General features: G+C 40.5%; 1 protein-coding gene across 3 annotated transcripts in view; it reads right to left on the minus strand.

Annotated features, from left to right (window-relative positions):
* zfhx3b (zinc finger homeobox 3b) overlaps positions 1–26694 on the minus strand; it is a 333079-nt gene that overhangs the window by 180226 nt on the left and 126159 nt on the right. For 2 of the 3 annotated variants that reach the window (XM_074666024.1, XM_074666027.1), the window contains one exon: positions 7128–7162. The gene's annotated coding sequence lies outside the window, so the exon portion shown is untranslated. Of the gene's footprint in view, positions 1–7127; positions 7163–22331; positions 22363–26694 lie in introns of those variants that run through there. The other variant, XM_074666028.1, reaches the window with a different exon arrangement.

Raw genomic sequence — 26694 nt, forward strand, 5'->3', positions numbered from 1 at the left:
GTATAACAACTGATCCACGGTTAAGTGGCCAGCTTTCAATGCATATATCAATATGCATATGTCTGTGGCAGTGTCCCATTTCTCCAGGGGTCAAATAAAAATGATCCTCACATTTCATCTACAGCAAGAAACAGGAACAATAAAAGCAAGCAGGAGCAAGAAAATCTGTTCTGTTGAACTTTAGATATGTGTTTGGACAGTTAGAGAGTCATACTCAGGTGTGACCCCTGAGCCCAGGAAGGCAGTGGGTCTCTGTGGCAGAGGGGTGTGTTCTGCCTGTGTTTTTATGTCTACATAGAAGCCAAAGGCATAGAATGATGAACCTGAAAGTGCTTACAGCTCCTTTTAATCTCATCAGTGCCTTTCCTTGTACACACATTTCCCTTTGCAATTACATACTGTTCAAATTTTACACCTCCAAGTCCGAACAAGTACAACCCTCTATTTTGTAGTCTTTGGGACCATGGTTAGAAATATTGGTGTTGAAGTTACACATTTTTAGAAAATTATCAATTACTGCTGGGCTGTTGTTTGATCTACTGAGGAGGGCTGGTATTAATTGCATCAGTTTCCTATTTTTCTGATCTGAGATAATCTGGAGAAAGAGATAAAGAGAGAAGGAAGGAATAAGTGGAGCAGCTTTTCCTGAACAGTCTGCGCTGTGTATGTCAGCTAAGTTTCGACATGATCAGTTATAATCAATCCATAGCCTCTTTATCTTAAACTCATCTTGGATGCAAACCTTAATTGGTTAAATCTGGTAGTTAATTTAAATCATTATCCTGTAGCAGATGGAGAATCATATGTTTCTTTTCACAGAGCACTTTGCTCAGGGCCACACTCTGGACCTTTTGTAGTCCTGGATAAGCTGGGCTCTGAGCCTCAGGGCATGCTGAATTGAGCTGAAACTAAATTCTACTGTTATTCCTTAGCTAGCTCGCTCTGTCTGGATAAACTACTCTAAAGTTTACCCACCGTATAGAAGAAATTTTTCTCATCCTATTCAGGCCGGTTGCAACATTTACGTGTTTTTACCTTCAAGGCCAGATGTGACGTGTGGGTCATTTCAGATGGTGTAATCATTTTCAAGACATGTGACCAATGAAATGAAATTTTGTGTTCCTTTTTTTTTTTTTTTTTACGACCGGCTTATTGACAGATAAGATGTGTAACTCCGTCTGAAATGACCTGCATGTCGCGTCCAGTTTGCAAAGGGATAAACCAAAAATAAATGTGTTGTGATCTTTAAGGTCCAGATGCGACAATGTGAAAACCAAACTATTATTTTAAATATCTGGAAATAAAATATGCATTATTAAAAGGTTTTAGCCCACTATTTTCAAAACCACTTAAAGACACGATTGTCCTCCAAAATGCTATGAAAAAAAAATGTAACCAGTTCATTCTATAAAACGAACACAGGTAGGGAGCAGCATCTTTAACCTTTTTCATAAGACCTCAGTATGTTAAGACTCTGAAATACATGACTCACCAAAACACAAATTAAAATAACTGTCATCGTCTGGTTTCTACTCTAGCAGACTCTTGTATTAGCTCTGTATACAGTATGTATGTAAAGCATGCTGAAACATCTAACAGGGTCAATGTTTGTTTGGATGTCAAGGAAGAGAAACTGAAAAATGCTGCAGATGACCAGTTATTTTTACTGCTAGCAAAAATAATGCCACATCACTTCAAAAGACAAATGGACAGAAACAGAGCAGACATACATGCAGACTATTCATAGCCATCTCACATTGAACTGCTTGACTGCAATGGCAGGCTTTGTCACCTCAGTTTTTCAGTCACTGCGGTCACCATCACAACCCATTCTGACACCAAATGTAAAGTCCAACTGCCCTCCAAATCCCTCCCAATTATAAAAGGTCCTTGAGTTGCTGTTTTGCCCCCTCTCCAGCTCCTGTCTGATTACTGAGTGTGGGGCGAGCCGTGCAGGCAATCAGCCGCAAAGCGCAGAGGACCAAGAGGACCGGGGGAAAAAAATCAAATCCAAAACACTGCAAAAAATAAACCAAAGGGGGACTTCTGGACCGCAATTACAGGCCATCCAGCCAGGCCTCTGCTCGGGCACTCAAGAGCTGCCGTGATTTCCGACAGAAAAGGTTATTAGTTTTTATTGGAGGAAATAGATGCTGGGTGGCTTTAAATGGCACAGTAATGCAGGGGTGGAGGGGGCTGGGTGGAGAGAGGCCTCCTGACCCAGGTCTCCCAAGGGTCCCATTGCACTGCTGGAGGGGCACACAGAAGCTATCACAAACCCTCACTCCCCCCAGCTCTCCAACTCCACAGCTTCTGCTTGAACTCCAAGGCAGCACCCTGACCCACGGCCTTGAACTCCACCTGAACACACTCCTTTTTGTATCTGACAGGAGCAGCCTCACTGATGAGGTTTTTATAGTATCACACTGACTGAGCTAACTTCTCAGGTAAGAAGGAAAAATTAAGTCTGATTTTGTTATTACATTTTTAATACGTTTTCTTTAAAATAATGTGAAGCTCCAGATGTAGAATCATCCAATCTTTTGATGTATTGATCATTTCATTTAAGGAAAAATAATTGTTTTGAAATAACCATTTCTTTCAGCAGGAGAGACTAGGAGTAAAATTTAATTTACAAGTGTTTTTCACAAAATCGAGTAAAACCCCAGTGTTATTATGGTTTTACCTCTACATGGATATTCTGCAACATAAAATTTTATCTCTGTCCCAAGCTGTGTTTGTTTATCTGCACACACTCTGTCTCTCCCTGCCCTTGTCTCTCTACCTCACACACACAGTAGCACACCCATGCCTATGCCTCACACACAGCAGCTGCACATGTGAAAACATTACCGGCGAGCGTGGCGGCTGCGTGTTTGCTCGGCTCGGTGTAATGACTGCCTGCAGATTTCCTGTCACGAGCACGTGAGTCTGCAGCTCCAGCAGGAGAGAGGAGAAGTATGCGACCATATTTGCCTTTGTGCTGGGCTGCCGGTGTGTGTGTACTCTGCTGTGTGTGACGTTATTTCAGAACGTGTAAGCTATGATCTCCCTGCACTAGATGAAGTGATGTCCACAGGTGTCAGTGCGTCCGGGTGTTATGATCGGCAGTTATCAGACATGTTTGCTTTTATCAGGGAGAAGAAATATACAGAAATGTTTTTAATGACTTTACTGTTACTCTATTCCATGCCTATGATGCAACGTCCCACACGCTGAGGTGTGTGAAATGCAATTACTTTGATTACGAATGTGTGTCAAAATATGTCACTGCAGATAATATGTTAATACTATCTTTTGTGAGTGTGTGTATGTGTGCGTGTGTGTTTGTCTTCATTGTGCTTGCTGCCCTGCTCTCCTCATCCTCATCAGTATTCAGGGCAGGTAGGCTCTAGCACAGACCCACAGCTCAGTAACTAATGGAGGGGCTGATGGGAGTCTGATGACGACCACAGGGCCATTTGTACACACACACTCACACACAACACATACACACTATGTTTGTGCAAACACTATGGTCATTTCCAGTCACATCTGCACCCTGCATCATGCAGGTAGTAGCCAGGTAAATTAATTATTTTGCCCATTTGATCTTGGTGACTTTTTTATTTTTACTTTCACACAATTTGATATATTTTCTCATCTCTTCTGGTAAGTGAGAGGCAATAATGACGCAAAGCATCATCCTTTTATGCCTCTGTTTTGCTGCTGCTGTTTTTGCTTTTAATGTTTAGGTTTTTTGCCTTCAATTGCCAACACTGCAAATTTTTCCAGCGAACCACTGCCCCTCTAAGTTGATTGCCAGAAGTGCAGGGAATTAGAAAATTAATGTCACACCAGGGTCGATGCATTAAGGTTGCACACATGAGTTACCTGCAATATGTGTTTAACACAAGTGCTTGGATATAGTTTATCTTGAAAAAAACTTTCTGCAAAAGAATAATAAAGTGCAATTACTCCAAATGTGGAAATTGCTTTTTTGGACTGGTGACTTCTGGTTCAGATCTTTGTTGAAATATGGATAAGTGTATGAAACACGCACCGAAAGCTTTCCAAAACTTGCAAAAGAAAAGGTGTGCACAAGTCAAGCCAAGCATGTACACCTGAAGACCTTAAATGTCACATCCTTTGAAGCATCAATTAGACTGTATCCATCTTTTTTCTCCTGCTCTGTAATGTTCTCTTCAACTTTCCTTTTCTTTCACTTCCTATCGGCATCTTTCCCTTAATGATTTTCTTCCTTTTAGTTCCTTTTCCTATTCCCCTTTCCTCCTCTTCCTCTGCTGAGCTTGGGCCAAAGAGCTGACAGCCAGTGACCTTAGAGGTCTCCAAGGCTCCCAGGGAGAAAGGTAATGGGCCCAGCCCCGGAACGCACTCTCACTCCTCAGCACACATGGGCCTGCCGGCAGCTTTGATCCGGTAGCCCCTGCTTGGGTCTCCTGACGCCTGGTGAGGAAATTCATAGGAACAACTGGAAGAGGCCTGTGTTTATTCAGCTCCTTTAATGAGGAGGGAGACAGATTATCGGGGGCCTAGATCTCCCAAAAAAACACAGGGAAAGAAAACTACTGCTCCTTCCAGATGTTGCTCTATCACCGGTAAGTCCGAAAGAATCCGACAAAGAGAGGGAGAGGGAGTGAGTAAGACAGAGAGGAGGGGAAGGTTTCAGTATGCAAGGGGGAGAACTAGTGGTCATCCGGAGAATTTCCCTGTGTTTTCTCTCTTCTTCTGTCTGGCCAGATGTGGGAGCTGGCTGGCCCAGAGGAGAGCAGCCGCCCAGGCACAGTGGGGAAAGCTTGGGGCTCTAACAGGGAGCTTGCAGACGTGTTATTTTTTCGAAGGGGGGTCAGATGGTGTAGGTTACCAAAGCTCTCAGGAATAAGCTGTTCTTTAAGCAATTTGTGCTGTCTTAAAGAGAAAAATAAGCTATTTCCTGAGCCTGTCCTGTAACCTCTAATGTGTTATTTTTTCCATTTTTTACACATAGTTTCATTGTAATCCTAATTAACATGGCAAGGCAAGTGACTTGGGAGCAGATCTAGCAGCCTGTCAGTCCAAGGAACAGCAGCCTGATCCAAACCTATTGTAGACACACATATCCTACCTACAGGTGGAGCTATCAGGAATGGTAACACTTCTCTACCTGCAGACACAAAGCAGACTCAGGCTGTGTGACACGCTCTTGACCCCTTTGCCATGAGACTAACCTGATCAATACGTCTCTCAATTGTCAAACCATTTAGGAGAGGATTACAGGTCAGACACTGGTCACAGATCCCCACACACAGAGGGCAAAGGTCAGTCTGTGGTGCACATTTACATGTGATTTCCACTTATCAGCTCTTGTTTAGGAAGCACCTTTAGTGAAAAAATATTTTGTGGGCAATCTAAAGCATCTTAAGCAACACACAACTCTTCCTTTTTTAAGTTTCACTCTTAAATCAGCCCCTGTTGGGATCTGGAAAATCAGACAATCCTGACCTTCATCCTGCACACTGATGAACAGTCTGGGTTCAAGGTTAGGGTAGCAACACATTAAAGGGGTTTCCACTGTGTGTGCGTGTGTGCGTGTGTGCATGCGTGCGTGTGTGCGTGCGTGTGCCTGCAAAGGCTTGGGGCAAGGAAAGCTGACAAAATGTTTAAGATTTCACCACTTGGTGTTAACTAAATTTATATATGGAGAAATCTGTAAGAGCCACCAGGCCTGTGTATGCCTGCAATAATGCATAAGCACTCTTTACAGTTTCACAAACAATACACTTGAGTAGATTGCTTCATTAAAGTAAATTAAACAGCATTTCACCGATGCTGATTAGTACAACTGCATGATACAGAGAGCTGTTTAAAAAAGTTGTGAACAGTCAGTTCACAGTTTGTCCATCATAACATGATCTCAAGAGAAAACAGCTTTTTTTCCCAAGTGTCATGTTTGTTCTAAACAAGTGAGGGACAGCTGCTTCTCTAAGTGTACTTGTTTTTACAAAGGTTTAGATCCTTATTATTTAAAGATACATTTCCAGTTTTTTTTTCCATTTCTGTTAACCAGAAAGTGAGTGTGAGATGTGGAAACAGTTTTTAAAATTATTAAAATAATAATTCAGTCTGTCCGACAGGTTAGGTATTTGTGCAGTCAAGGCGTGAAATTAACACTTTTTGTTTTAATCACATGTATTAAGTCTCCTTCAGCACACCATAGTTCCTCTTCCTATGCTACCACCATAAAGGAAAAAAAAAATACCATTGTGCTTCTAAGTACCACATTTCCCTTTAAAATCTTCCGGATGGTTTGGTCAACAAGTTTAAAGTAAGATGCACTTTGTGTCATAATAAGTCAAAATATAACTGAAGAAGTTCAAATTTGAGCTTTTCACTGTCATATTGACATGGCGCTGCCCAGCTGGTGACATGCACACCTGCTCTGACAATCATGTGTTGTTAAAAGTGATTGCCAGTGTGTTGTTTGCATGAGCTAAATGGTGCAAAACAAATTTCCAAGCAATCTGACTATAAAAGTTTTATCTTATCTTAACCTGCGAGCTAAGCATACAGGTGCTGCTATGCAAAGAGATGTTGGCAGTCCGCATTACAAAAGCTGGCAGGACTCTGTTGTAGTGAGTGCAAATCAGGAAACCAAATAAAAGAAATGTGCTTCAAACTCTCACATGCACTCAGTCATCTACTGTGTAGGAGTATTAAGAGCACCATAAAGGGTTTCATACCACAATGGTGTAGCAGTGCAGCGTTTATTTGAATGATATCAAGATCATACAGTACGTGCCATCGCATTTAGTTGATTGTCAAATCATGACGCAGGGTAAAAATTCTAAATACTGCTTTGAAAAACAAAAGAAAATTAATGGTTAACATTGTAATGTGAACATTACAATTCAAATGAAGCACATGTTGTGTTTAAGTGGACACAAAAAAAAAAAAAAACTCGACAACATGTTTCAAACTCCAAATGGTCAAATGATACTCTTCTTCTTCAGGTTTTCAAAAGTCAGTTTGGGGGATTAAATCTATAGAGCAAAAACTTTCTTCAAATGTTTTTTTTTCTTTCTGCCTTATGTCTCAGACATGTGGAGAAACAACAATAAGAGGGAAAAAAGTCTTAAGGAAACACTTACCAACTGTGAAGCTGAGGAGAGCTTCCTTCACAGTCCTGCAAAACATAAGAGAAGAACATCAGTGTCCACAGTCTTCAAACATACTTTATGTCCTTCAAACATCGGTCTGTAAGAAAACAAGAATGAACCACAGGTCTCACTGCTCATGTTGGTTTATTACAATAAGAATTCATAGCACTTTGCAAACATCCCTCTCACTGACCAATAAAATATGCCCCAAGGCTGTTCTAAGCTTGCAACAAGATCTTATGTATGAATGGATAAAACCTGCATAATCTCTCAAATCACAGCCAGCCATTATCATCATATTGTTATTATGTGCACATTTCTGCTACTGGCTTTGTGCTGTTTGTTATGAAGTTATATTACAACCTGAGGATAGGGAAAGGACACTGCAAAGACGTGCATTGAATACATCAAAGCTCACAAGAGAAGAGTTTTTTTTTTTTTTTTTTTTTTTTCAGAAAATGTGTAGATGTAAATAAAACTCACACTCTTACAGTTCATTCACACACAGACACAAACTCCTGGAGAAAATTACCCACAGTTTTCCAAAATTTAAAGGTTCTTTTTTCAAGCTTGAGAATCAATGCGGAGCAAACAATTCTGCAAAACTCTGACTTCCCTCATCAGGTCAATGTAGTGTATACAGCCCACTGTTTAATACAACGTAAAGCTCCTTATTCAAATGAAAACTGTAAAAAAAAATAGGAAGAAAAATAATAAAAAATAATTTCCATCTCACCTACTGCATCAATGATATGGTTTTTTTTGTTTTTTTGCTATGTTTTTTTTTTTTTTTTTTTTGCTTAATAAACAAAAACACCAGGCACATTGCTGGGCTGTACTTTGCAGTCATGTAGTCAGATGAAAAAAAACAGAAGACACATTTAAGGATACCTCAACCTTGAATTTACAGCCTTAAAAATTATCTCCATTCTCCTTTGGTTTATGCTTTTTATCTCAGGCAGCACTATTTTTCAAAAAACACACTGTATGTTTCATAAATAAACCACATCTTAGAGGGCATATTGTGTTTGACATTGAAGATATTATGATTGAAGAAAAAAAAGACGACATGATAAAGTTTAAAAATCTATGGTTTTCTGTTGTTATATGGTGATGTATTAATTGCCTTTGTAGCACTGACATTCAGACTCCATATTAAATGATGCTAGTGTTATGAATGCTGAGCTAAAACCAACACTTCCCTGTTATTTCTCCATACAGAACAGAGTGAAGATGTTATAGCCTCAATCAGCCTTTAACCCCTGCCCTGAGACAAGGTAAAGGCATCCATTCCCCTGACTCCAGGTCAGTAAGTAAGCTTGTATTTTTGGATGGCTGCTGCTGATTGTGTATGCACTTTAATAAGCGCGCTGCAGGTCAGGCAGATTTATAGGCCCGTGGTGGGGTGGAGGGACCGGTCTCCCTTGGCCTCCAGCTTCCCTCTGCGCCATTACGCCAGAGTGAGATATAGTGGGATATTGATCCCAATGCCACTTCATTTTGCAATAACTATTACACGATATTCTCCCGGGCTGCGCGTGGCTCCTGATTTATGCTGCCTTGCTATTTACATTAGCAGTAAGTGTTTTTCTATACCAACTGTGGAGGGTCTTACAGCCACACAAATGGACATGTGAGCATTCACATTCCACACCACGCCTGTCTTTTTGCTGCCTTTGATGCCTTTCCACAGAGGCAGGGGTGCTTAACACTCCGCTGCCTGCTAGGTGAGTAATGGAAGAGATACACATAAGCATATGGAAGAATACATCCGAGCTATCATTACAGTTGTGCGACTGACCTTGAGGCGGTGTTATTCTCCTGCGTTATAGCTTAAATACCTGCTTGATCACATACACTCTACATTATATTCAAAGAGATGTTTTGAATATTTCATGACTCCTTTTCTTTTTGGAGTAATGCAGCAGAAGTGATGAAAATGGAGACGATCACTGCATCAATGAAGACAAACAAACAGTGTGTTAAACAGTGTAGTGTATTTACACATTAAATGGACTGACAGTGCATGAAGTAGCTACTGTACTTTGCTAAATAAGAGCTCAACTCAGATGAAGACATTATCATCAACACTGTGCTGCTGTGTGAAAATGCATCTTTGCACAAAAATAATCTAATTGAATGTTTCCAATTTGCAAATTATATTATAAGACAAACTGTTGTCATGATCCAGATAATTAGGATAAGCAGCCTGCACCGTCACCAGCTGCACACTCCAGAGCTGGGTCTCTGCCAAAGTGGTTTCCCTTGCAGTGCCAGGCTGGTGCTGAGTGTTTGTTTACACACAGAGGGAAGCTGTGTCAATGGCAGAGTAAGAGTCATGAATGGGGAGGAAGGGTGGGACACCGACCCTGTTAATACTGACATTCCCACAGGCAGCCCCCACAGGGGCACAGCGGCCCAGATGCCGTCACTGCTACATGGTACCACAACAGAAAACAAAAGGACTAATGACCCTTAATTGCTTTGGAGCCGTTTAAAATCAGATGAGTCTCGCCCAAACTGCAGTATGTAAATCAAATCCCCCTCCTCACCCCTCTTCCCGGTCGACCCCCTAAGCTCTCTCCCCTGGCACAATCAAGTCTCTTTTCTCATAAGGGGGCGGGCAGCTTAGCAGGCGCGCTGCCAAGTGAGGGGAGCTGGCAAGCGTGGTAATGTGCAGACACTTGTTGCTACAATGGCTGCCTGTTACGCCAGCACATGGTAGAAACGGGGCGTCCAAGGGGCGTGTATGAGGAGCAGATGGGCATACTATAGCCTGCACGTGCTACCATATTAGACATGGTAATAGAAAAGACGCGTGCTCTGCTCTTGGCTTTCAAAGCTGGCAGACACTGCCTGCATGTCCCATTCATTAAAGGGTCCATTCATATGCAACACCAAGTTTGATTGTACACAAATGCCCCATTAAGGCAGGAAGGGGTTGGTTCCTGAATGAATGTCAGTGTGTGTGTGTGTGTGTGTGTGCAAGTGCAATTGCTGCCTGCTTGTTTGCATACACGTTTGCATATATCTTTTAAGGGGACAGGGTTTGCTTTGTGTATGGCTAAAGAGATTTTAAAAGGCTGAGGTGAGTATTTTTGATACTTAAGTTTAAGAAATAGAGGATATTTTAGTTCTTTTAGCCAGCTACATAGTGGCATAAAGATTCAAAGTGCAATCATAAAAAAATGTTGAAAAAAAGAAACATATTCATATTTAAACGTATTCAAAGATTTTTTTTATGAAAGTGCATCTGATAAAACAAAAAGAATCAACAAGATTTTGCAAAGCTGATCCGATGTATGATATCTATTGCTGAGTCCAACCATATCAAATGTCTTCTCCAGTACTGAGCTGTAGACCAGGCAGGTGTCTAAAGCCCATGACCCAGTGAGATGAGAGCGATGTCCTTCTGCGCCCCTGGGCGTCCCACTGCTCCAACCAAACCCATTAACATCCAGCCTTAATGCATTTTCTATATCTGCATGTTCGGCTCTGCTATATGGAGTCTCTGGTGATTTAAAGACAGCAACAAACCTGTCCTATTTTCAGAGTGACATTATTGATAGACTGTCAAGTCGAATTGTAGGTAACTGCTAATGGTTATTTTATGGTGCATATGTCAAATCTGATGTGTGTATTTTTTTTCTTCACTCTGTCACTTCTCCAGCCGTTGCTCTTTGTTTTATTTGCATCTAATGACTGTTTCAATCGTGCTCTTTTATTAGAACAAACTCCTTTACTTTGCAACATCATTTAAAATTCATTTTTCCACAAAAATGACACACTTATAAAAATAAAAAAAATATAAAAAATGAGGTTATTTTTTTGAAGGAAAAAAATGAAATTGCAACTCACATCAGAGGCAACCCTTACAAAGCCCTTCTGCACCCCTCTGTGTTTTCTCCCTTCTTTCCCCTGTCATGGATTAGCCTCCATACTTGCATGAACAAAGCTGCAGTCAGCATGTGTTTATGTGTTGGTCTGTATGCCACGTGAAGAGAGGACGTGTCCCCCACTTATGTCCAGATCTTAAAGGACCTCAATTTGTCTGGCATTTATCAAAACACCTGCTCAGAGAGCACCCTGTGTCAGAGGCTCATTTTGTGTCCCAATGGCCTCCTGGGTGCCACAGTCTTTGTTCCACCACTTGAGTCATCAGTGTTGTTTGAAATCAATTTAACAAGTGTGCCTGAGACTGATTTGAGTATGCAAATGCTGGGCAAGGGAAAGACTTACTCTGGCATTAAAGAGCAATAAGCCATCAAGTGTAAACAAATGATGATCAAAAAAAGTGAATCTCGCTCTTCACTTTCACAATTATTCTAGTCTGCTCCTTCCTGAAGGACAAGGCACGCAAGGGAACAACGTTTGAACAAAAAAAGAATAAAACGCCACGACAGGACAAGGAAGACTGGGTCAGAGAGAGGCCAGGAAAGGAAGGGAGAACAAGAAAGAGGTAGCAGAGGAAACATATGAATAAATTCATGGGGCACAAAATAAAACGAAAAAAAATGGAGGGGAGTAAAAAGGGAAGGGGCCAGAGTCGTCAGTGGAAGATTTTTATTGTCCGAACACAAGAGATGCACACAAAAGCACTGGGAAGATTCAATTAAGTATCATATGCAGTGACCTTATTGTCATGGTTACAGAACAGTGGAAAATATTAATCAAGCCTGCACTTGCAAGAGAGAGAAAGATGAAGGAAGAAGAGATAGAAGGAAGAGGGACAGAGGATTGTTTTGTGTTGAGATGAGAGCATTTTCAAATAGCCCAACTAAACTAAAGATCAGAGCATGCTAACACTGAAGCCAATGGACAATTTTTCACTCCTAAGATATATGTGGGGAAAAAAGGCAAGCACATTGAACTCAAAACTCACTTGGCTACAAATGTAAAATGAGCTCAATTCTGAACTCATTTCATACAGGGGTGAACTCACTTTCTAGCTCACAAAAAATGTTTTAGCTCCCTCTCTGTATTTCAGGTTGAATTTCAAGTTAGTTTGTTGATTCTTTCATACTGACGGAGGTAAAAAAAAAATCTAGCATCCATCACACATGAGTGAATTCATTAATAACAAAACTCGCAAATGTTTGCTACATAAAAATGAAATGTTTTCATCCATCAGTGTGTTTTTTTCCTTGTGTAATGGTAAACTTGCACATGGGTCTAAATAAATCCCCTGAAAAACAGCGCTTGCATACTGTTACAGAGTCAGATGGAAAAAATTATGACGATCATTTCAATCATATTCCATTATGATGTTCCTCTCAGTCACATTTCCCTGCACGCTGCAGAAAGGGGAAAGTTGAAGATTGTTCTGTTTGATGAAGCTGTAGAGTGTTTGCTCGCTGTCTGCAGGGACTGTCTTCAAAACAATCTATCTGAAACTCCCCCGCTGAGCAAAATGTTAAATAAACAAAGGCAGGGATAAACAAAATCCTTCCATTTCAATGTCACTGAGAAGAAAGCTAACATTTTAATGCTGCCATTGTGAGAAGGAGGTGGGAGCTGTAACGCGATGATCATTTAAACTTTGGACACATTGTGAAATTACGTCCTCTCTTTTAAAATAGATAATTATAAATGTGGTGGCTTTGGCAATGTATCTGTTACTAAACAGTTTCCTAATTTGGAAGAATACAGTAAGACTACAGAAAACGTGTTTTTAATAACACTAAGGGGACAATTAATAGTCAGATTTTTTTTTCAAAGGTTAAAAAAATTGAAGGTTGCAGAGAAGAAATAAAATTGCAAACACAAAAACAGCACAGTTGTATGAATGTAAAGCTCAGAAAAAATGGTAATGTTGTGACCACTGTCCCCTCTCTTAAGCTGAAGAACAGCTGTCGGTGAGGCAGTTTCAAATTGCTTTCTTAAAACTGAATTAAAACAGTGTACTTAAGTCTCCCCTTTTATCCTAATTTTTGTCAAACAGAAACCTCCGGGGTGAAAAACTGAAGGCAAGGTGAAAGAGGAACAAACTCCAGTTCCTTAGATGTCCACTTGGGGCTGGCTGCAGAGGCCAACAAATCCCCATAAATGAGTGTGCACATTTTTACAACATAATTCAAAAAGTTTACAGCCAGGTGTTTTGGTCTAAATAGCTGAGTACTTAAATTGTAGAAACTGTACAATCTGAAGATTTTAAGACTCAGAGTCATGCACTGATTAATAATTTGAGACATGGCTGAGTTGACTGAGAGGTCTTTTATTATTGTAGCTACTTGCCAAGGCCTGCCCCGGCTCCACCTCTTTGTTACATGGTTGACAAAAAGTTACTTTTGGTGGGCATTTCCAATTTGTCAGCCATCTTCTTTTGGTTTTAAACACTTCATCAGAAACCAATGAGTGACCTAAAAGAGCTTTTATCCATGAACTATTCAGTTTGGGAATTTTTTATTTCTAACTTTCAAATTGCATTGTACGACATGCCTTTAATCAAGAAGAGAATCTCCAAACAAAATGTATGCACAATATTTAATCCCAACAAGGTGAGCAGGGCCAGTGAGGATTCTGTTTGAGGTTTTGACCAATCAAAATTAAGAGTTTCAAAAAGCCAGACCATCAACATGACAAACAGGAGTCTTGATGAATTTTGCAAATTCAACTTAAAGTACACATGATGAAAATCTAGACTGCATGTACAAACATGTATGTAGCCTTTTCTGCTCACTTGTACACAGCAACACAGCAGTCCCTATCATCATTTGCCAGAAGTAACAGTAACAATCTATTTGCAGACAACAATTTGAAAAACTAAAGTGAAATTTAATCTGATTTTTATTAAGGGGATGTATTAATGCATGGAAACAGAGTTTGAAGTTCTGTCATGAAGTTAGTAATGAAAAACTTCACTGAATATTGAGCTGTTTCACCAAACTTTGATGAGAGAAGTTTTTAAAAGAAGTTGGAGCAAGTTTGTTCTTTTATGAGTGATTTGAAGAGTGACAGGCAGTGGTCATGCGGGAAATCAGCCAATAAAGTCATAACTGAGTGATTTGGGTTCAACATTGGTTCCATCCCCTGCCTAGTCTAATCCTGAGCCCTACTGTCTGAAATCCCCCCTGCCCAGCCCTGCCCTATAGCATAGCAGGCACGGATTCAGGGGTGAGACACAGACTGAGGTGGAAGAGCAGAGTGGCTGTTAAAGTGCCTGATGTGACCATGACCACTTCCAGAAACAATTTAATCCCACAGCCTCGGCCATCTCCAGCTGATCTACTCCTTCGAGGTCATTAACTGTGCCACAGAAGGTCACATGATTAATGAGTGACAGACCCTTTGGTGCAATAACGTGTATGAACGTGGTCCATTAATTAGACAGGGGGGCCAGAGAGAATGAATGGACAGGAACAGCTTGGCCCCCTCACAACCGTGTCCTTCCTAGCTCCCATTCTTTAATTTCCATCTGCACAAACAGACATTAACCTCCTAAAACATACTCCAAGTGTCAAAATGTACCAAAAACATTTTGGGTTTTCTATTTTATACTTAAAAAATAGGTTTTAAGATAACTAAAAAACAATAACTTCCAGAACCAAATAACACTTTAACCGCTGATCACCCTGTTTCTGTGCATCAAAAACAATGTTTTATGAGTCTGAGTGACCAAAGTGCTGCATAAAAAAAAATGAAATCAAAATGTTTTTTAAAGTGCTGTGAGCGCTGGCCTCAGGTTGATCTGGGTATCAAACATCAGAACGTTGTGTTGTTGCAGTCCTTTTCCAGGACTATGATAAGCACTCCGCATTACTGAGGGCAATCTCCAAGAGGAAATGAAACATTCTGCTGCCACAGACCGGCTTTATTAGAAGACAACAAGTCCGGCCTCTCAGGATATACAGATCAGGAGATTTAATTGATGCTGACTGACTGTCAATGCACTCCTATAGCTGGGAGAAACAAGAGTGTTTAACACTGCTCCATTGTAAATAGTATTCATTTCTCAGTCTAATCAACTTAATGCAATTCCAATAAGTCCATTTCTTAGAGTGGCCTTGTTGATTTGAAACCTCATAGTCTCCTGTTTTATTTTCACCACTGCCAACAAATGTAATGGCTGCTAAGTATATTGGGCAATAATATGAGAATGCTCTACATCCAGTGCATGCATTTCAATTTTACCTTGAGGTCACAGCATTATGGATATACCCCAGCAGGGTCATTAATCATAAATACATACAGTGTACGTAATAACAACCAGTGGAGAGGAATAGACTGCAGGGAGGGCTGCAGATGAGGACTTGCGCAAGTCCAATGGTTGTATATGTAAACAAGTCTCATAACTTCAGCCACTGCACCCTGGTCAGTGTTTTCCCAAAGCTGGCACACAGTCATGCAGTGGGTATATGTAAATAGTAGTACACCTTGCTACCTGTCATTGTCACAGAAACTTAATAAGCAGTGACAGGGTGAGCCAAATTCACTGAGTGCACAACCAGGAAAACTTCATCCTTTGGAAACAAGAATGAAACGACAAGGATGCTGAGATATGTGCGTTTGTGTAATGACGTTTTATCGTGTGATGAATTCTAGGTCAGAGGATATTTATCTGTCATTATAAATATGGAGGAATAATAATTTATGAGGCATACTGATAATAAACATAATTTTGAAAGGTGCTGCTGACATTTTTTCAGGACTTTTTATAAATGAACAACAAAAATAAAATGAAAATATTCTTGCATCCTATCAAACATTCTGAGAACCCCTTGACCCTTCTGAATAAAGCATCTCTCTGGAGGTTTGACACACATCTCTCAGCACAGATCTGAAGACAGCCATGAATGTTGTTTGCCCTCTGATATATTTTTAATATTCAGATCATATCAAATATGTCCTCCTTCAATAATTGATCTATCTACTTGCAACATAACACATGCTGAGCTTTGGCATGTGATTTCTATGCCCCAGTCAGTGCATATTCTTGCTTCTTTGCGGTATGATAAGGAGAGCTCTGGCTGCTCCAAGGATGAGATGCACTTGGCTGAGGGAAGTACCAAGGGCGTGCTCCAACGAACCCTGAGACCGCAGACTAGCTTTCAGTCCAGGAATAAAAATGCACCAACAATACCACAAGCAGGAGAAGCATAGTTCATATGACTAAACATTCTGTCAACCATCTTAAAAAAAACCCCTCTTTTTATAATCAAACAGGCGATTTAGCAGTTGTATCAAGCATCTTAATATCTAGAATGTGTATGCTAGCATCATGTTTGTTATGAATATGTGCATTTACAAGGAGTTATTTATATTTTCAAATGAAAGTGGATGCAGAGATATTGTGTGGTGTACTGTTTCCAAAAGGAACTCATTGAAACACAAACATATCTGGGTCTAATGGACTGAGTGTTTTTCTTTCTATCTTTTGACCAACAGCATCTCCTGTGGTGGCTCATTTCCTTAGTGCAAGAGGTTCCCACCCTCCAATCGCAGCCAGGCTTCAGGGGGGCAAGCCGGAGAGAATGCAAGATGGAGGGAAGGAGCAAAGTGGAAGAGGGGAAACCACGCTGGGAGAAAGGAAATCTTCCATGTGCAGGAGCAGAGTGGCTAGAGGACATTTCACGCTAATGGCGGCCGGGCCAATTGAAATGACTGCAGCGCTGCATGATTTGAAGGTCAGGAGACAGCGGATTATATTCCAGTGGTGGCGAAGGGGGATTGGAGGAGTAAAATGGTGCCTCCCCACCACCCCGTCCCTCCGCCCCATCCTCCCCCCACCCCCTCCCTCCTCCCCCTTTTCCTCCTCTCTTGAATTATTACAGAACAGCAAAGATGGAATCAACATCACACCAAACCCCACCTTTATTACGCGTACACACAGCATGCCATGAAACACATAGCATTGTTCAGGTCTTTTCAGCAGTGTGCAACGGAAACACTAGTTTGGTTATAGAAAAAACAGAGGCTACACAGCCCAACAAACTACTTTGCTCATTCTACAGCCCACTACTGCAACTATGTTCCATCATTTGACAAAAAGATATTAATTTATCCTGGTAATTGCACAAAAAACTCACTTATTAAACTTTATAAAGCACAAAAAATATTATGAATTGATGATGAATAAATTGTAAGTGAAAGCCAAAGAGTGAACATGCTCTTCCAGTAAACGGAAATAGTTCTTATTTCTATCCTCGAGATGTCATCATAGTCAAACAAGCTATTACATTTTCTCCTGCAGGCTTGGGTGGCACAATAGAAACAGCATGGCTGAAAAATCGCAATATGTGGCCAGGGTTAAAGGTTGCAAAAGTTAGTCACACATGAGAAAAGCGTGAGGTGATTATGCACATGACTGGAGTGATAAGTTGTAATGAGATGTGGAATGACCATACGTGTTTACAACACACACTGAGCAAAGCAGGCCAACGTGATTATACTGTGCTTTTTACCCAATGCATTTTCAGAATTAAAGCAGAAGAACACTCAGCCATGCAAAGAAATGTGAAAATAAACAAGAAACGAGGCAACAGGAATGTCAAGAAGAGTTTCACAAATCAGAAACATTAATATAATTAAACTAATCCCCTGGAGGCATCAGCTTCCCTATCTGCTTTATGTGATTCTGCAACTTCTGGAGGCTGTGCAATATCATTCAACCCCTATTAACCCCCTGCATATTTCATAGGACTTATCAACATTGAGATGCAAAGTTTTTCATGCCGTTCAGACTTATACCTGCACATGTTATCAGAACAGAACATTTGTGTTCAGAGTAGTGACAGGTATCTACATGCAGCTATTTCCACTGTCAGTAAATTCTTCTTATAAATACTTGCAGCACAGCATCCAATCAGAGCTGCTCTTGCACACTGACAGCACTGAACTGGGCATCTTATAGGAGGAGAGAGGATGCCATTCTTTGCAAGCTGCCAATGGAGGAGTTTGTATCATTAAAGGAATGAAGCACGGACTCCTTCTGCCGTACTGGCATTCAAGCTTTGACAAAAGCCTCCAAACCAAATCAGTGTATCTAAGACGAGCATTTTAAGTATATACTTTCTATTCCTCAGTTAATTTGCACCTTATCTAACAATGAGGGAAAGAAAAAAAGTGTGTCTGTTGATCTTTTTTTTTTTTCAAAATGAGCCAAAAGAAACAAGAGATGAAAAGACAAAGTTCCTGATGTAAAGGATTCTTCTGCCAACAGAATTGTGTAATTTCTATGTATGTGTTAAAAAGAGTCACAAAAAGCTAATAATGTGTATTTAAAAAAAAAGATTACATCAACTAATTTAGGGTTTTGATGCCTTTCTTTAACAAAAACAAACAAAAACAGTGTTTGGACAAAAATAGAAAGTTATTTCATGTACCATAAGGCATCTTATCATGTATTAAAAATGTGGAAAATCAAATAACCTGTAAAAGACACAGAAGTTTCTACTCCATTATGAGTCTATTAACTGCATATGTACACATACAAATAAAAGTGAGCATTAATTAATGTGTAATGAGAAAAATAATGTTTTTTTTTTACATTTCATAAATTACGTTGTGCATAATATTTTATCGTATTTAAAAAGGAGGATTGTGATGCTGATAAAGAAATGTGAATAATGAATAAAGACTTCACATTAGGAAGGTATTCCTGACATATTTCAGGCACGGTTTTTGCCCAGGTCATCAGTTTTTCATGAAGTGTGTTCTGGTGCACAGGATGAGAATCTCAAACAGTGATGGTGCTAAAATTGTCTCAACGGCCAGTCAGCCAGCCAGGCAGCCAGCCGGCCAGCCAGCCAGACACTGGGCTTGTAAAACTCTTCAGCAGATAACAAGTGACCAAGGTAGCCCCCGTCAATCCAGTGCATGTTTGAATGGCTGACCATGTTAAGCTCTTAAAGCAGGCTTTAATCCAGGATTTTAGGAGCACAGCTAAGTTTGGCACTTTATCTGGACCTTAGCCTGAGTTCATTCACTATGCAGGACTAGCAGCCTCAGTCACAGGGGCCACTGACATCATCAGCAATACAATAAAGCTGAAATAATGTGTAAACTTAAAAAGACAAACATTTAAAGTATCAGTGAATCTAAGGCATAGCTTTGAATTTTCATTTGATTCATTGCTTTAACTTGTTTTAGGCTTATCTGATTAACTAAGAATGTTTCAACCACATGTATGTCATATGAATCATGAAATACCCACACTTTAACCTCAGAAGTTAACCCCTGCTCTGGTGTTTTTGTGATACATTTTTATCAAAGCCTGGCAGCAGAATTGGATCTTATAAAACCTGAGTGACCTCTCTGGCCAGCCTCAGTCTCTGCCTCAGTGCTCGCCTTGTCCCTGCAGACAGACACAGGCCAGACCAGATCAGAGAACACAGCAGAGCCTCCTCTGCTCAGCTCAACTCCAGATACACACACAGGCCAGTTCAGATCAAGCTCTAAGATAGCTGTGCAGACAGACAAACATATTAAGGGATGAGAACTCATGACTGTGCGCCTGCAAAAGTAGCATCATCATGTTGTAACACAGGCATAAAAAGCACAAGACATTACAGCTGCAACAGGGACAAAGTCACGTGAAACAAGAACACATACAAGCACTCACACTCACACACTCACAGCAGAGCAATCTTAGGGTGCAGTCATAGGGCTCAGGCCAAGGCTTAGGGCTAGAGCAGGGCTTAGAACAGGGTGTGCTTGCTGGCAGATGTGGGATATTAGGAGCGGTGTGTTGACTGATATATCTTCCTGCCCCATGGAGGACCTGACTTATCATCTGACATATGAAAAAATACCAGAGAAGCTGCGCAGAAAAGAAAGGAAATTAAATGAGAGAAGAGGATGAAGAAGGGGAGCATACCAACGTGGTAGCAGGCATCTGTTTTGTTCTTTTTCCTCACTCACAAACACACACACACACACACACACACACACACACACACACACACACACACACACACACACACACACACACACACACACAGAAAGACAGTCACACACACACACACACACACAGAAAGACAGAGTCAGTTCATTCTACCTATCAGGCTGTACTCATGTTTCTACTTTTATACTGTTTGTGTCATGAGCACAACAGGAGCTAAAACACTGCATGGCTAAGAGTGACAATCGTTAAAAATAGTCTTATGCGCTTGTAAGAATATCTTTTATTTCCTGTGTGAGATTTTGAAGCTCATCTGGATCATTGTGTGGCATTCTTTATTTATAAACATGCTTTCTGTAATGTACAGAATAAAACCTACTGATGAAAAAATACAGGCAATTCTGATTCAAACTTAATTTCAATTGTAGTTTCAGTGCAGAGAGAAAAGCATTCAGTAGAATTTCCTTTTATTTTTTATATGAGAGAATTTACTGATAATTTAAGCAAAAACTGATGTTAAGATTTGTTTTGAGCACCAAAGGAAACTTTGTCTTTGGGAAAAATATTGCACTCATCCTTTAAATGCATGCACATTGTATTATAAGTTTCTGGGATCTCTGAGTTAAAACTTATTCATTTTCTACAAAAATCTTGCCACTGATATTTCCTCTAAGAAGATAATAGTGCTGACTTTTAAGTTCTTTTAAAAGTTTGTGTTGCTCTTGGTTGTATTTTTTAACACTAAAAGGTTTTTTTTTTCATATTTTCATGATTATAAAAGTGGCTCAAATGTCCACTTGTAAACAAATGACCCCTGTTTATCAGAAAATGGTGATTTAAATGGCTAAGTCAAAACACTGTACTTGTTAACAACTTAACAATCAAGGTAAGGATAATTATATAAGAGCCAAAAATTAACAGTGTTGAAGTTCGCTTAAGGAAAACATCCTTCATATCTGAACACCTGCCCCTGCCTTATCAGCTCTGTGAGAGGACAAATCATTTTCCAATTAACACATGTAGACTCCAAATAATAGCAACTGAAAAACAAAAAAAACAACACTTATTAACACAGGGGAGTTTATGTGCATGGTGTTTGGGTTTATATGCCTGTTAGTGAGTCTAAGTGACTAACTGAGAGGAAGACTATGGTTTCAGAGAGGGAGAGAGAGAGAGGGTCCAAATGGATTTCAGCACTGGAATAAATCACTGTCGCCACAGAAACAAGCCGACAGCTGTGATGGATGGCTGAAATTTTTGTGTTGATGTCTTTAGTATTGCTGACAATTTGGTAGTCCCGGCTTTTCGACTTTTCCTGTGCTTGCGTGTGGCTAAACACATCTAAATGCTGGCACATTCCCAGACCTAGACACAGTATTTTACACCTGCTCAAAATCTTATTTTCAGATTTAAAAAAAATGCTTTGCTTTATTTTTGATACACATTCTTATTATAAAGTCCCAAATCCTTTATAAGTGTCTTAAAACTGAGTTTTCAAAATACCATCTTGAGTAGTTAAAAACTACTTACTATTATAAATTCTTGCACTTGCTTTAATAAAAAAGTTCTTAAAAAGATTTTCCGAAGTACAACAACATTGTGAATGAGACAGTGGACACCATCTTGTGTGTGTGATGTGGTCACATGTTCTTTTTGCACCTGTCAAAGCTGACCCTCCCATTGGGTAAAATGCTGCCACATGACACAGTGAGAATAAGGTGTGTTTGGAGCGTAAACTGTCGTCATCTCTGTGCCGTCCACCTAAACTGAGGATGAAAGAGTCGTTTCTGCCCCCCTTTCTTTCAGGCATAATTTGTTTTATTTACAGAACAATCACTCTGGTGCTACTAGGTGTTGATTACCCCTCTTCCTCGAATCCAGTCACCTTTTTTTGAATACATCAAAACACACCAAGACATACATCAGACAGACTTCACTGTTGCAGCATCACTCTCAAAATAAAAACAGATTTTTTTAAACCCCAGGTTGTAAATAAAACACCATGTTCAAAATCTATACATCCCAAGCATAAAGTTATGTAAACATAAGAAAAGTATACACCTGTACACACACACACTCACTCTCCCTCCCCCTTTCTCTCCCTCACACACACACACACAAAGTAAAGAGTTGGGCCGCTCTAAGCCAGCCCCCCCACATCCAGTGTTTCCATCTGCTCTCACCTGGCAGGATCAAAAGGAGCACACTTCCCACAAACTTACAAAGAATCAATACTTTCTCCAGCAAAACAAAGCAGCCACAGCCTGAGCCTGAGTCCCAGCTCCACACTAACTGCACTCCAAGTCCTGGAGACTGAAAGCATCCACAGAGCAGAAATTAGAAAAGATTTTACTGACCTTACTGTCTGTTTTTTTCCTCCCCTTTCCCTTCTGACGTCCAATCCCCCTCTTTTTCCTCTTCTGCTGCCTCTTGTCCTCTACACCTCTAGTCTGAGTAAGTCATGCAGGAGCTGCTTCCTGCTCCTGCTCAGCCCTACGCCACTGTATTAGTCTGATTTCACACTCTGCAGCCTAGCCTCTTGTCCTGAAGGGGACGGTGAATGTGCTGCTTATTTAGAAGCCGGCGCGCACTACCTGGGCTTGTAGGCAGCTGTTTAAAGCACGAGGCAACATCCAGGGTGCATAATACCCCCTCTTCCTTACACACACACTTACACATACACACACATACACACACACACCTTCTCTCTCTCTCTCTCTCCCTCTCTCTCTTGCTCGCACTCAAACACTCATGCAAACACACACACACACACTCACTTGCTGGCTGGCTGGCTGGCTGGCTCGCTAGATAGGTAATGGCACAAACACACGCACGAGCAAAGTGAAACACTCACACACACACACACAAGCACATGCAGGCGGTCTGTCAGAGGTGTCTCTACCTTGGCTGGGATAGCAGGCAGTGTGAGAACACACACACAGGCACAGTGAGCTGGGCTGGCTGCTCCGTTCCCTCTCCTTCTCTATAAGTGTTTAGAAGACAATTTCAACAAGGGATTGCTCCCAATCTACTAGGGTGATCCACATGGATGAGTTATAATATGCTTGCCACTCTCTCCCTCTCTCTTGGCCCCCCTCTTCTTCTTCTTCTTCTTCTTCTTCTTCTTCCTCCTCTGTTCCCTCTCCCTCTCCTTCTCTGTCTCACTCTCCCCCTTCTCTCACTCTTTCGCTCTCGTGCTCGTTGTTTTAGCCTATTATCGAGCCGTCACCGCTCTCAGTTCAGGAGGAAAGCCTTCCTCCCGTCTTGGATTCTATATTTCTCTCTGGATGTGCATGAGATGGGGCCACAGACTGACTCCACCTGAATGCGTATTAGTGAAATGCATTATTTATTGCAAAAGCTGCATTCATTTTTTTTTTTCTGATATGCCGGTGGACACAAGGGGGGAGGGAGCAGCGGTGGTGGTGATGTATACAACAGTAGTAGCGGAGGGGTGTATTTTTGATGTGTGTGTGTGTGTGTGTGTGTGTGTGTGTGTGTGTGTGTGTGTGTGAGTGGGAGGGATGAGGGGGTCAGATTTTAGAATGGCAGGGGTTTGAGGGGAGGTAAAAGGAATACATAAGATATGATTTTAATTTATTTATTTATTCAGTGACTGGGATTGCCTTATCAACCTAGGAGCTGCTTAATGACATCACTGCCAGCTTCTCCGGGCTGTCCCAAATCACACTGCCACTTGTTTTACTCACAACCATGGATGTGTATGTGTGTGCTTGTGCGTCTGGGTCTAAGAAAAAGAGAGAAAGAGACAGAAGAGTAAGTTTGTGTGTTATTGCATGATAAAAGTGTATCAAAGATGAAACGTTTTAGGATCAAAAAGAGCTTATTTGCAAGATTTTTCATTATTATTGGAAAAAAACTAGAATACATTATGTTTATGAAAAGAACATTAAAAAATGCAATGGCACACCGTTTCTTATGACTGTGTTTAGAATAATTATTCCAATAGCTTTTATCTGCATATTTCATCACAATCAAAATTCAACCTCAAAAAGATCACATCTGAAATGTCAGATCAAGTCATTTAAAAACTAATGAACTTTGGATTTAACTTTACCACTTAAAAAAGGCAAATGCTGTTTCCTCAACTTTGAGTGTAACTGGTTTCTTGAGTGCTATAAATTCATTATGACATTAATTAAACAATACGTAATGAAGGTTCCTGACGAGCACATTAACTTTCATTATCCTGTCTTAATGAATAAAGTTCAAGTCAATAAAGTGACTTGACATTTAAGAGAAGAGGCTTTATTGAAACTTCAGCCTTTTATTTAAACCATCCATTTATAGATGTTCAAGAGGATCAAAACAAATCCCTGAAATAACCCCTGCCCTTTGAGGGAGCTGGTTCGGTTTCACGCAGAAAAATAAGTTTTAATAAATGCAGACAGTATATTAATAGCCGATAAAAACTTTAAATAGATTTTGAGATTTTCTGAGCACAGTGTCAAGTGGTGAGTTCAAGTGTCGAAACACAACATCCAAAATATCCCCTCTCTCATCGCAATCAATTCATTCATCTTTTACAGACCAAAAATATGACGCTAAACTAACTGAAAAGCAAGACACAGCACTTCAGTTTGTATCTTTGTTTTTGGTGAAGTCTAAATCATGTTTGCTTAAATATGAAAGCAGTGCAGTAGTAAATCACTGAGTAATTTAAATCACTCTCCGGAGAACAGATTTAAGGATTCAGAATGATAGAAATGGCCGGAGGTTGGTTTGAGTTTGACCTGGGCTCAGACTCAAACCTGGCTGGGGGTGGAGGTGGAACTGACTATGTAAGCTGGAGTTGCCACACTCGGTCAACAGGCTGCCGCAACGTGCACCCACAGGAGCAAGCGGCAGGGCCGAAGTCATGGCTGCAGAGTGGACCCCCAAGACTCTGTCAGCACTATCAGCCCTTCCCTCAGCAGCAGAACCAGAGCAACAGGACTGAAACACAACCAACCAGCAAATTCAGTCAGCATAAGGACTGCTGTAGCCTCTGCTAAAAAAGAAAAGTGTGATTTTGTCCACAGAAAAGCAAATTTCTGAAGGACTGAGAGTGGCTCATAAAGGCTTGAAATGAGGATTCATTTGAAAACTCATTTTCAAAACAGGAGAAAAAAAGTTTCAGCAAAGCTGTTTACAAAATCTGTGTCTATCCTTTTGAAATTCACTATGCTGCACTTAATTATCATGAAAGTCTACATCAGTTCTCAGTTCAGCCTTTTAAACTGCCTGGTCTTCAGCCACAGGATGCCCATCAGCTGCAACTACCAAAGGAAATGATGAGGCCCAGGGCCCAGCCAGGCCATTCTATCACTGCTATTAGGGCTTAAGCAGGAGTGCAAAATTACTCCACTGGCATTAACAGTCCATCTCAATCATTTTAATACTATCATAATCATGAGACTTTCTAATATTATTTTTAAAAGCCTTGGTGAAAAAAAGGGAATTTCATTTCCTTTGCTTAACCATCGAAAATTGCGAGACAGTAAGTGAAAGGAGGAGAAAGTGATATCTTATGAGACAGGGAAAGAAAGTGATAAAGAGTCACCTCTACTCCCCAACACCACCCACCCAGCCACCCACACCCACTCCTTTCTTTCACCACCACCAGCCCTCACACTGCCACACACCTCTTCTGTGCCTCTGCAGCATCTTTGTGGAAGTCACAAGAGATAAAGACTTGAAACATAACCGAAAAGGACAATTAATATTAATGTTTGAACAATGTGACTGTGAAAGGAGCTTTCATGGCACATCTGTCACATGTCCTCCTCAACCTCTCACCTCCATCCCAACAATCATGTATGTACTGGTCCTGCTGCATCCTCACAGCCTCTCTGTGGCATCGTTAGTGACGCTTGTGACCATAAACCACGGCCAAACAATCCAAGAGTTAATGTTTCTTTCTGCCTTCTGTTTTTTAACTTTGAATTTTCCTGAATAGCATTATTATGTATTATTAATATCTCTGAATTATTACTCATTTTCCTCTTAAAATGGAGTGCTTTAATTCACATTTGAAGTACTCATCAAGGCGACGCAGTTGAATGAATGTGGAAGGATACATTATATTTGCAAAAATGCAAAGGGTGAATTAAAAATATATAGCAATACTGAAATATTAACTATTAATTTCAAATAGATAATTTTCACAGAGGAAAAAAGCCCTTTCATTACTTCTTTGACTCTCTCCCCTTTTTGAAGTCTACCTTTTTTGATTGTAGGTCCCTGAATAATATGCAATTATCATGTACTTATCACTTGTGCATCAAATACACTGAATTTTATATTTCCATTATAGTGTTCACTTTCATGAACACAAGGCACAAAAGGGGGACATGGGTGCAGTGTGGCAGAAGTGATGCAGTGTAAAATTCATGTCCAATCCTGAATCAGATGGAGGTTCAGTCGAGAATAGGGAAAAAGGAGCACAGAATGAAAATCAAAATAGGTCCAAACATGATCATTTGAGCCACTTCTTCTTTTTTTTTTCAATAGTGAACTCTAATTCACCCTTGAAAGCATGACCTTGTTCTGTGTGACAGGAGATAGCCGCAGCATGAAGACAGGACGCCACTTATCATCAAGGGACGAGGTGGCTGTTTAATTTCACACTACCAGTGGCTAAAACCCCTGTTAGTGTAGAGCGTCACAATGGCCGCTATGCTGGGGGAGCAGCTGTCCTGGTGGCAGGGTGTAAAGAGG

Source organism: Halichoeres trimaculatus, unplaced genomic scaffold, assembly GCF_033239565.1.
Source record: "Halichoeres trimaculatus isolate MK-OKI-2021-1 unplaced genomic scaffold, fHalTri1.1 fHalTri1_scaffold_3, whole genome shotgun sequence".
Classification (NCBI taxonomy): domain Eukaryota; kingdom Metazoa; phylum Chordata; class Actinopteri; order Labriformes; family Labridae; genus Halichoeres; species Halichoeres trimaculatus.